At 43.4% G+C, this 10336-nt stretch overlaps 1 protein-coding gene across 2 annotated transcripts in view; it reads left to right on the forward strand.

Moving 5' to 3' along the window:
• Dock1 (dedicator of cytokinesis 1) overlaps positions 1–10336 on the forward strand; it is a 488224-nt gene that overhangs the window by 270562 nt on the left and 207326 nt on the right. The gene's annotated exons all lie outside the window — the stretch shown is intronic.

The raw sequence follows: 10336 nt of genomic DNA on the forward strand, positions 1-10336 counted from the left end.
AAAGAAAGAAAGAAAGAAAGAAAGAAAGAAAAAAAGAAAGAAAGAAAGAAAGAAAGAAAGAAAAGAAAGAAAAGAAAGAAAAGAAAAGAAAAGAAAAAGTGTGTATCACAAGAGTAATTCAAGTGGAGTTCAAGGGAGATGTTTTTGGTGCTTGTGTGAAGCTGTCAGCTACCATTGGAAGCTAATGACATAGAGTGTGGGGACCTCCTTGAACATTCATTCACATACGTAAGCCTGGTGTCATTTCATCTCATTGTATTTTGTTTGACTGGTGTCACTGCATCCTCACCATGCCTTTTAATACACTTCTTTAAATGAAGTGGCTTATTCATCAGTGAGATGAAGCCAAAACCCAAGGGAAAGGATGGGCTCTGCAAACTCCATGCACACTTAGCTGCAGGTGAGAAAGTTCTAAGGGAAGCTGCCACCGAACCCTGGCCTCCTGACTCTCAGATGCCCCCGTGACACAGCTCACTTGGGAATGATTTTCCCACCTCCTCCTTTAATGTTCTCAAGTGACTCAAGGTGGGACTGTTTATGGTGAGCTATTTTCCCACTCCAGCTCAGAGGCTACAGCTTCAGGCATGGTCAACCCACAATCCACTTCCACAAAGGAGAGGGAGCTCACAGTGATGAGACCATGTTGGGTGGGAACTAGAGCACATGCAAGATCTGCTTTCTCCTTCAAGAACAAGACAGATGCATGATGCTCAAAAGGCATTGCAACCAGGCCTCTCCTTAACCCAGGAGACCGTTGAAACACCGCCTTCAGTCATTGCCTTTGTCATCTACCTTCTGCCTCTGGACTTGGATCTTGCTTGAGTCTCTGTCTGTGTCAAGCCCCGTACCCACAACTGCCTATTGTCCTGGTCACTAGATCTTCTCTTGGAGAAAAGCTGCCTGCTGATGCTCCTTTCCCCAGTTGTCTTTTTCTCCCAAGACGAGAGATGGTTAGTTGGCCAATAATCTAATTAGTTTTGGAGAAGGTGAGCATCTTGAAGACTGGTTAAAATACCAGGTTTTCTAAACTGATCAATGCGAATATAACTTTCTAAAGGAAATGAGATGTTTTCCCTTTTAAAGAGGATGTTAGTGGTTCTAGCCTCCCTTTAACAACTGTGGCAGCTGTGCTTAGTGAGGGAGGATGAGTGGGCATGTACTCCTGGCACTCTCCCAAGCCTACACGTGCTGCGCTCTCATCAAACCCATGGGCAGCTGGGCATGGTGGTTCATGACTGTAGTCCTAGCTATCTGGAGGCTGAGGCAGGAGTTCAAGGCATGCGGTGCTACAGAGTAAAACCCTGCCCCCAAACAAACAAAACAACCCCAGGCTTCCCCTCCTAGGCTGGCCATCCTCCTTCCTCCCAGCACACACCAAGGAAGCAAGTCTGCAGTAGCTATTTGGCCGGCTTTAGTCTGTTCAGCCTGGGCTGTGGCAACAACAGGGATTTTCTCACCATTCTTACCTAATCCAAGGAGTAGAGGTAGCAACAGAGATAGCTGGCTACAGGGCCATTCTCAGCATTTGCTGCTTCTGCTTTGCCAAAGATGACACCTTTAGCCAGAACTGGGTCAAAATAGGATAAAAATTGCTCTCAAATTTCAGGGCATATCTTCCAGTCCACTGTATGTAGCACTGTCCTGTCTCTGCTCTTCCTTCTGAGGTCTGTCCTTGGACAGAGGCTAGGTGTCAGCTCGGGCATTGCAGGGAGGCACTTGTCTTGCAATCAGGCATAGGGGTTTCCTGGTTTGTCCTTGTTTGTCCCTATCCTTCCCAGGCATGCAGGAGGGGGTAGGGGGAAGGGAAGAAGACAAGAATGTCTCCTGTCTCCTTTGTTTGTTCCCCTAGGCTCCTCACACTAGATGTATATGATGCTCCATTCTTGTGGGGAGCCTACAGCATGTTGTGCCCCAGTGCTTTGTGTATTCTCTGCTTTTGTCCTCGTGAGAAGGCTGTGAAATAGACAGGGACAAACTTTACACAGATGTTAATCAGAAAAGGTGAGCAGTTTCTCCAAGGTCACATAGCTGGGAAGTGCTGGAGCTTAGACTCAGATGCAGGTCCTGCACATTGCCAAACTGCTTTGCTCAGTTCCTTATTTTTGTCTGCCCTTGACATTGCTGTAGAATATATATGGTAAGTTAGTGTGCCTTGACTTGGGCTGAGCATCTTTCAGGAGTGAGGAATGTCTGTATCCACTGTAATCTCCTTCGTGGTTCTTACCTGTCCTAAGGAATACCAAAGGCCTTTGTCCTGAACTAACTGTAATGCCCCAGGCTATCATGGGAGCAGTCCAGTGCACTCATGGGACACACTCTGACCCCAGTCAAGTCTTTTGCCTCTGCTGAGCTCTTTGCTGCAAGCTTCTAAGACTCTGGCCATTTTTTTTTTCTTTCTCTAGCTAGACATCCTCCTCTCACTGTACCTCTCATTTGCACTTTAGAGTGAAACCAGGCATGGAAACAGCAACAGACCAGGATTCTTTTGTATTGGGTAGTGCTCTGCTTCACCCATATGATTTCACTGACATTATCACGTTGTCTTTATCAAATGACAGTTAGTAAAATGATCCATCATAACGTACATGTTCTGTATATACCATAGGGCCCTTCCTCAATATTTTCTGTACCACATGTAATAAAGTCATATTACCGTGACCGTTACTGATGGCACAGAATTCGGGCCTGCTTTTTTTTCTGATCCCCAGCTTATTTGGACAGCATTTCCTCCTCCCCCTGCTCCTCCTCCTCCTCCTCTTCTTCCTCCTGCTCCTCCAGCTCCTTCTGCTCCCCCTCCTCCTCCCTCTGCTCCTTCTCCTCCTGTTTCTACTCCTCCAGTAGCTTGCTGTGCATATAATTTTAATTACCCACCCTTGACATTTTGATACTCAGTATAATAAATTATTTTGCTAATTTGAGTCTAGGAATTGATTACCTGACTTTGGATGTTGTGTTTACTGGGGAGTGTGGATCCTGAGAGTGGAAAGACATGGCTTTTGTTTTTAAGTGCCGGAGTCCACATTGGAACAATACGAATGTTTTTGTAAATATCTATTTATATTTGGTGACCTCCAAGTCCACACACAGATTTTCAGTTTTATTTTTATCATTAACATGTTTTTTTTTTAATATATATACTGTAAATTCTTAGGGATTAGATGAGCAAGGCCATTACTGTAGTCCTACTGCATGAGGCCTGGATCTCTCCATTCAGCCTAATCCAGATTATGGTACCTTGTGGATATGGTACACTCCAGAAAGCATGTGTCTTTAGACCTCACTTCTCGGTGCCCTTCTTCTAGTTCCAGTGTGCCTTTAAGCTAACATGACAATCAAGCATTTCTCTGAACACATTGTGTGTGCAGTTTTACTCCCAGGATCCAAAGAATAGCATGGAAATAGGTTTGTAAATGCCGCCTACCATTCTTCATTTGTAAATAGCTGGCGTCAGTAATTTAAAGTGCGTATGGTTACAATATGATTCTGAACCCCTTTGTTGAGGCTTTCAGAGCTTTTTGCTGCAAAGAAACTTCAATGTGGTCCTCCACGCTTTGTACATTATGAAAGATGGAAGAGAGTCATGAGGTTCTTGGCCTTCCTTCCTTCCTTCCTTCCTTCCTTCCTTCCTTCCTTCCTTCCTTCTTTCCTTTCTTCCTTCCTTCTTTCCTTCCTTCCTTCCTTCTTATGGAAGCTTTTTATTCTTGGCATCCTTTGGCTAAATATTTCAATAAATTAAGCAAAGAAACCTGAAAGTCAGTGTGCTTTGATATATATGTTTCAGTGTGTATGATATATACATGTATATAAGTGTGTATGTGTGTTTGTTTGTTTGTTTATACAACCTCTTGATCAGTGTAATTGATAGCAGGAAATCTAAATTCATTTTGAGTGTATTCAGTGTGAATCCCCAGGTTTTGTTGTAGAATTTATTGACTACTGAAAATGATTCCTTAAAGTTAGGCAGTTTATATATAACTGGGGAGGAGGCAGAAGGCAAGTCAGGAGACTGAAATGGATGTTATCAGTGGCCACTGGGGGCTCTCTTCAACTTTCTGTGCTTGTAAGTGATGAAATCTTCTGGGCAGTCCTGAGCTCAGGTCATTCCACTCATTTGAATACTAATTATATGGGTACACCCGATGAGCATAAAAAAACAAAAACAAAATGTCACCCCATTATTAGTTATCTTGGGTTATAGTGTTAGGCTCTGAAGTTCTAGTAAAAGATCAAATTTATTGAGATTTCTTTTGTTCCCTGCATCCAAATATGAAAACAAAATAATTAATTTTAATGACACCTTTTCCTTTCCTTCCCAGTGGAGTAAATATTGTCACATGAAATTGTTGGTGATGCTTCCAAATTCCTTAAAATAAGGCTTCTGACTCATTCACACTGTGAAAATAGTGAAGAAGCGACCTCTTCACCTGCAGGTTCATGTTACTGCCTCTTTCTTTTTTGGTCTCTGGGTGTTAATGAAGAGTTTTTGGTTCTGGAATTTTCTCTGCTGCCAACTCGAGCAGAGACAAAAGAATGAGGCTCCTATTGCCTAGTTAAGGTCTGGGGTTCAAGCTTGTGGCTCTGTGCTCCCCTTCCCTTGCTGCAGGCAAATCACTTTGATAGTCAGTTTGATATCGTAGAGCACAGCCAATAGGAACAGTGGATGAGCAGATTGGAGCTGAAGTTTGCTGTGCTGTGTTGGCTCTGCGCCTCATCTGGTTGAGTAAGTGGCAGAAGTTGGCCAGATGTTTCCAACCTGAGTGCTGAACAGCAGCATTTAGCTGAGGATAGCCATGGATGTTACTCCACACAAAATTGAAAATCTACTTTAACTGTTCTGAGATTTCTAAATGATACGATGATGGTTATGATGACGATATGATGTGCAGTGATAAGCATAATAAGCATGCTTCATGATAAACATGAAGTTTGTAATGGGAGCATGGTTTCCCAGTGTGAAATGCTGGGCACACCTGCTAGAACATGTGACTTCTAGAGGACATGTTCTCCCTCCTCCAGACATACTGGGAGAGCCTTGTCTCCAGCAGTATCCTGAGCCAGGAACTGTTAATGGTGTCTGAAGACTTGAGAACAGGTTGCTTAACACAAGGAAGATTCCTTGTCTGTGCCGCTTTCCATTGCTTTGCGAAGCTGGACCTTGTTAATACATGGCATGTAAAGGATATGGTGCTGTCTTTTGGATAAATCACACGTGTGAGAATCTAAGGTCCTATTCTCAGAGAAGTATAGGCAAGTTTGGGAGGCATCACTCCTCCACCCCTTCATTGTTAGCCAAGCCTGAGCATTGTCTGGGTAGGTAAGAACTGTGCCTTTCTTATTTTCCAGTCTTCCTTATGGGATTCCTATAGATGCTCCTCTGTACTTCTCGGAACCTATGAAGTCAGCACTTTCATTCTCCTTAGTAGTAAAACTAGGTTAAAGGTTACTAGCACCAAGTGCCGGTTGGAGAGGCAAATTTGGGTGAGTCAGTGCACAAGACAATGTCAAATATCTTACATAAACACCCCTCCCCAGAAGCAAGAATAATTTGGAACTGTCTACAGAAATATCAGATAAAGAAATTTACCTTGTAACCATGCAAGCTGGAGCTGGCCATGTTTGCTGTCCAGGTCTACCAGATAAACATGGATGAGCCCTAATGAACCAGACACATTGGAAGACTTGAAAATACTGTGGCTTTGCCCCTCCCAGGGAAAGAAAGCATCTGTATTCTTGCACATACTAAAGACTTGAATGTTTCTCACATATTTTGAGATGAATGTGAATATTGCTTAAGCATAACTCAAAAGAATCCTTTGTAAACGGTGTTGCAAATTTTTCTTTAAAAAGTTAAGTAAAATATCTTAAGACTTTATGGGCCATAACATTTCTGTTATGAAAACCCGTTTCTGTGGACAAAGCAGAACAGCTGTAGAAAACACCTTTAAAAACAAAACAATATAAAGCAAAAAAGCTGGATGTGGTGGCATATGCCTTTAATCCTGGAACTCAGGAGACAGGTAGATCTTTGTGGGTTCCAAGCCAGCCTGGTTTACATAGTAAGTTCAAGAATAGCTAAGGCTACATGAATAGATTCTGTCTCAAAAGAATAACAGAAAGAAAGAAAATATGTTAAATAGTGAGTTGTCTTTGAATTTCAATAAAAGGTTATTAGTGGGGCTGGTGCTAAGACTCAGTGGGTAAGAGTACTTGCTGCTCTTGCCAAGGATCCAAGTATGGTTCCCAGCATTCACACGTGGCAGTTTAGAACATCCTGTAGCTACAGTTGCAAGGGATCAAGCACCCACTTCTGGCCTCCATGACCACCTTTACACATATGTGCCAATGTGCATGCAGGCACACACACACAAAACAGGCATACAGAGATGATAGATAGATAGATAGATAGATAGATAGATAGATAGATAGATAGATAGATAGATAGATAGATAGATAGAAAGATAGATAGATAGATAGATAGATAGATAGATAGATAGATAGATAGATAGATAGATAGAAAGATAGATCTTCAAAATGAATTGTCTCTATAGAACCAGGGAAAGAGCCTGGATTTACTGCATAGACTCTTATTTCTTAAGCTTCCAACCCCATATGTAGCAAAAAATTGTTTGACCGATTTCTAATACCATGTATGGGCCCTGTGGTGGTTTGAATGGTCCCCATAGGTTCACAGGCAGGGACTCTATTAGAGGGTGTGGCTTGTTGGAGTAGGTATGACCTTGTTGGAGGAAGTGTGCCACTGGGGGATGACTTTGAGGTCTCAGATGCTCAAGCCAGGCCCACTGTCACTCTTTCTTCTTGCTGCCTGCTGATCTGAATGTAGTAGAACTCTAAACTACCTCTCCAGTACCATGTTGGTCTGCATGTGCCATGCTTCCTGACATGATGATAATGAACTACACCTGAACTGTAAGCCAGCCCTAATTAAATGATTTTCTTTTTAAGAGTTGCTGTGGTCATGGTGTCTTTTCACAACAATAGAAACCCCAACCAAGACAGGGTTAAGGTTTTAAGAATTTTAATAATGATTTAAATCATCCTAGGAAACTATGGTATTTTTTTTTCCTTTGTTTCTCTTTGTGGTGCATTCTAAACTAAACCCACTTGGGATTTGAGCAGTAGAACAGTGTTCTATCAAGGATTGTTTCTGAGGGCATATGTATGCTCATGGAGACATTCATTTATTAGTATTTGGCTAATAAATAACATTTTTATACCTCAAGACTCAGGTTTTTCAGAAAGAGAAAATGAAGCAAGAACTATAAAAGGGGAATTTTTTTCTTCATGAAAAGGGTGAGAGAGAAAGAAAGAGAGAGAGAGAGAGAATAAGGGGGGAGGGAGAGGGAGAGAGAATGAGTTGGGTTAGGGCACCTTTCTAAGTTATATGCACAGGGTACCTGCAGGTGCTCTCAGAGGCCAGAAGAGGCCATCACATCCCCTAGAGCTGCCTTATGTGGGTGCTGGGAATGGAGCCCAGGCCCTCTGCAAATGCTCTTAACTGCTGAGCATCTCTCAAGCTCCTGAAGTCCTTACCAGTGACGACCAGAGAGTTGTGCATTCCTGGCTGTGCACACAGTGTGTGGTGCCTCTTAGAGACAAAGAGCAGCTATCTCCTTAAGGAGATCTGTGTGTGCTGAGGCTGTGTGCGCCTCCAGAACACTAGACAGTGCTGCTAATATTGGCTTTTCATCTCCAGCTGATTTATTTAAATGTTTCACACAGCCAAATGTACTGTCTTTGCTGTAGGCTTTTAATATGGGAGCTATTATGATGACGGATATGATATATGGATTTTTTTTGTTTTGATAGTTTCCAAACAATTGAGATAAATAGTTAACTTTCCATAATTGTTTCTTGTAACCATATGAAAAATTATTAAGCATAAACTTCCTATTTTTTTAAACTAGAGTAAGAATCAATAATCAATCAAATGTGCTTTTTAGGGTTATGTTTAATGCTGTTATTCCAGGGAGCCGAGATGCACTGACCCTTTATCATTTTGTGCATATGTGTGTATGTGTGTGTGAGTTCATTTATGTGTTCAGGTTTGCGTGATGCAGCTGAAATGTAGAGGTCAGAGAATAGCTTTGGGTATCAATCCTGACCTTCTACCTTGTTGAGGTAGGGTCTCCTGTTGTTCTCTGGCAGTGTATACCAGGATGGCAGCCCCTTGGGCTTCTGTGGATTCTCCTGTCTCTGTTTTCCATCTTCCCCATGGAGGACTGAAATTAGAGACAGGTTGCAGTGCCTGACTGTACATGGGTTCTGGAGAGCCCAACTCAGAGCCTCACAGTTGTGTGACAGGTGCTTTTTACCCAAGGAGATACCTGCCCAACTCCTGGTTTATTTTCAAACATGCCCCAAATGTGACATGGTGCTCTGTGAGTTCCGCAGGCATCTCTGAGTGTTTCCACCCCACTTTGGAATTTTTCCACGCTCTGTCATCTGTTAGTGCTTTGTGATGTCCCCTAGGGCTATAAGATAAACTTAATTTATACGGCAGTATTTCTGAGTTGCTACCATTAATTCCATTTAACATCACCATACGTTAAAATCAGTTCACTCTCCATAGGGCTCTAGGGTATCAAGGGGTTGCCAGCACAGGCTGTCTTACCTGGTGGCCCTCTGTTGACCTGCCTGTGAGGACTTACCTAGGCTGCCTTTTGCCAGCTGTGTTAACCCTAAGTGCCATTTATCTTGTTTGAAATCCGTTCGGATTCTCTGGGCCATTCTTTGCCATTTTTCTCTTTTTCACCAGTGGGTGTGCCCTTTGAAGGCTGGTTTCACGGTCCTTACAGAGATTTCCAGGATGACTCTGAAAACTTGACTCTCATAGGCCAGAGACTGAGCTTGCCTTTGGGGTTTTAGAGTGAAAATTCAAGTGTGTTAGGGGCATGTGGGTGTAGCTAAATTGGATTTTCCTGAAAGAGAGCAAACTCCGGGATCTCTGTGCAATGGAGAATCTTTTCCAAGAATGAAGACAAAAGGGAAGAATGGGGCTGGGTGGAGGAACCTGAGAGCAGGGGAGCGACAGTGTAGAGCACGTTTCTGTTCTTGTGTGGAGGATGCCGTGGCATGTGATTGACGGTGAAGGGCCACCTCACCTCTCCTCTGTTGTCAGGAACAGATGGGTGCTTAAAGGGCAGGAGGACCACGGAATCCCTTCTTCTGTGTTCCTTCAACTGTTAAAATGATGGATTGGGAAAGTAGATGAGGAATAAAAGTACAAGAGCCCCATCAAAAACAGTGTAAAGTCAAGGGTTTCCCACAAGGGTGCAGTTGAATTTATGGGACAAGCACAAACATCCCAGGGACTGTGGAGGCATTTCCGACGTGTGTGACGCCTCCACCTAGATGTGGAGATCCTGTGACCTGGCAAATTCAGCTAAGAGCCTCCTTGACACCTTAATTTTCACTTAGCTTAGCAGGCCTGCCTAGCCTGCACTTCCTGTGGGGGCGGGAGGGCTCCTCCAAGGATGCTGACCGTTGGCTAGGGAAACCCCATACTCAGTCGCGGTGTCCCTTGAATCAGTTATAAATCTCTCTTTATTGCCAGTCTGTGCCGTTATGATTCACTGCCAGTCTCTCTGTCTCTCTCTTTCTTTTTTTCCAATCAGGAAAAAAAAAAATCAAAAGAAAGATTTCTTCTCTCAGTTTCTTGCTTTCCTTGCTGAGAGAATGAAATTTTTTATGTAGTCTTAAATTTGGTGGTTATTGCCCCATTACCTATGGAAACTACTGTAAAGACCTCATTCAGCTGCCATCAGCACCAGCTGTAGGCGTCATTTGTGCCACGAAAGGTGGCCCCAGTGCTCAGCTTGGGAAGAATGGCCCCTGCTTGGCTCTGCAAATGATTCCCATTGAAGCCTTGGAGAGCCTAGGACATGACATGAGGCATTAAGGGGCTGTAAAGGGAGTGATGACTGAGAATTTCTTGTGGAAATGTGGTGCTACTTGTGACTTGATGATGATGGAGTCATAAGGGGCTCTCTGTGAATGTCAGCAGGTAGCTCCCAGACTACCAGGATTTGTCTGTCTGTGGGGAGTCAGGGCAGGGCATTTTCTTTCTCTTGCAGCTTCTGGTATATGGATTTTCAGTTCTCCTATCTGGCCCTTTCTCTGCTTTGAAACTACTTCCTGTGTGCCATCTACTTTGACTGTGGTCTGTACTGAGGCCAGGCCAACCCCTTAGATGTCTCCCCTTAGATGATACCTTGGCTGGTGGAGGTTACATTAGGATGCTGTTGAATGTCCATTCTTCTCCCTCTTTCCTCTCTCTCCTCTCTTTCCCTCTTTCCTCTCTCTCTCTCTCCTCTCT

Source organism: Psammomys obesus, unplaced genomic scaffold (genome assembly GCF_907164565.1).
Source record: "Psammomys obesus unplaced genomic scaffold, mPsaObe1.curated_primary_1811, whole genome shotgun sequence".
NCBI lineage: Eukaryota > Metazoa > Chordata > Mammalia > Rodentia > Muridae > Psammomys > Psammomys obesus.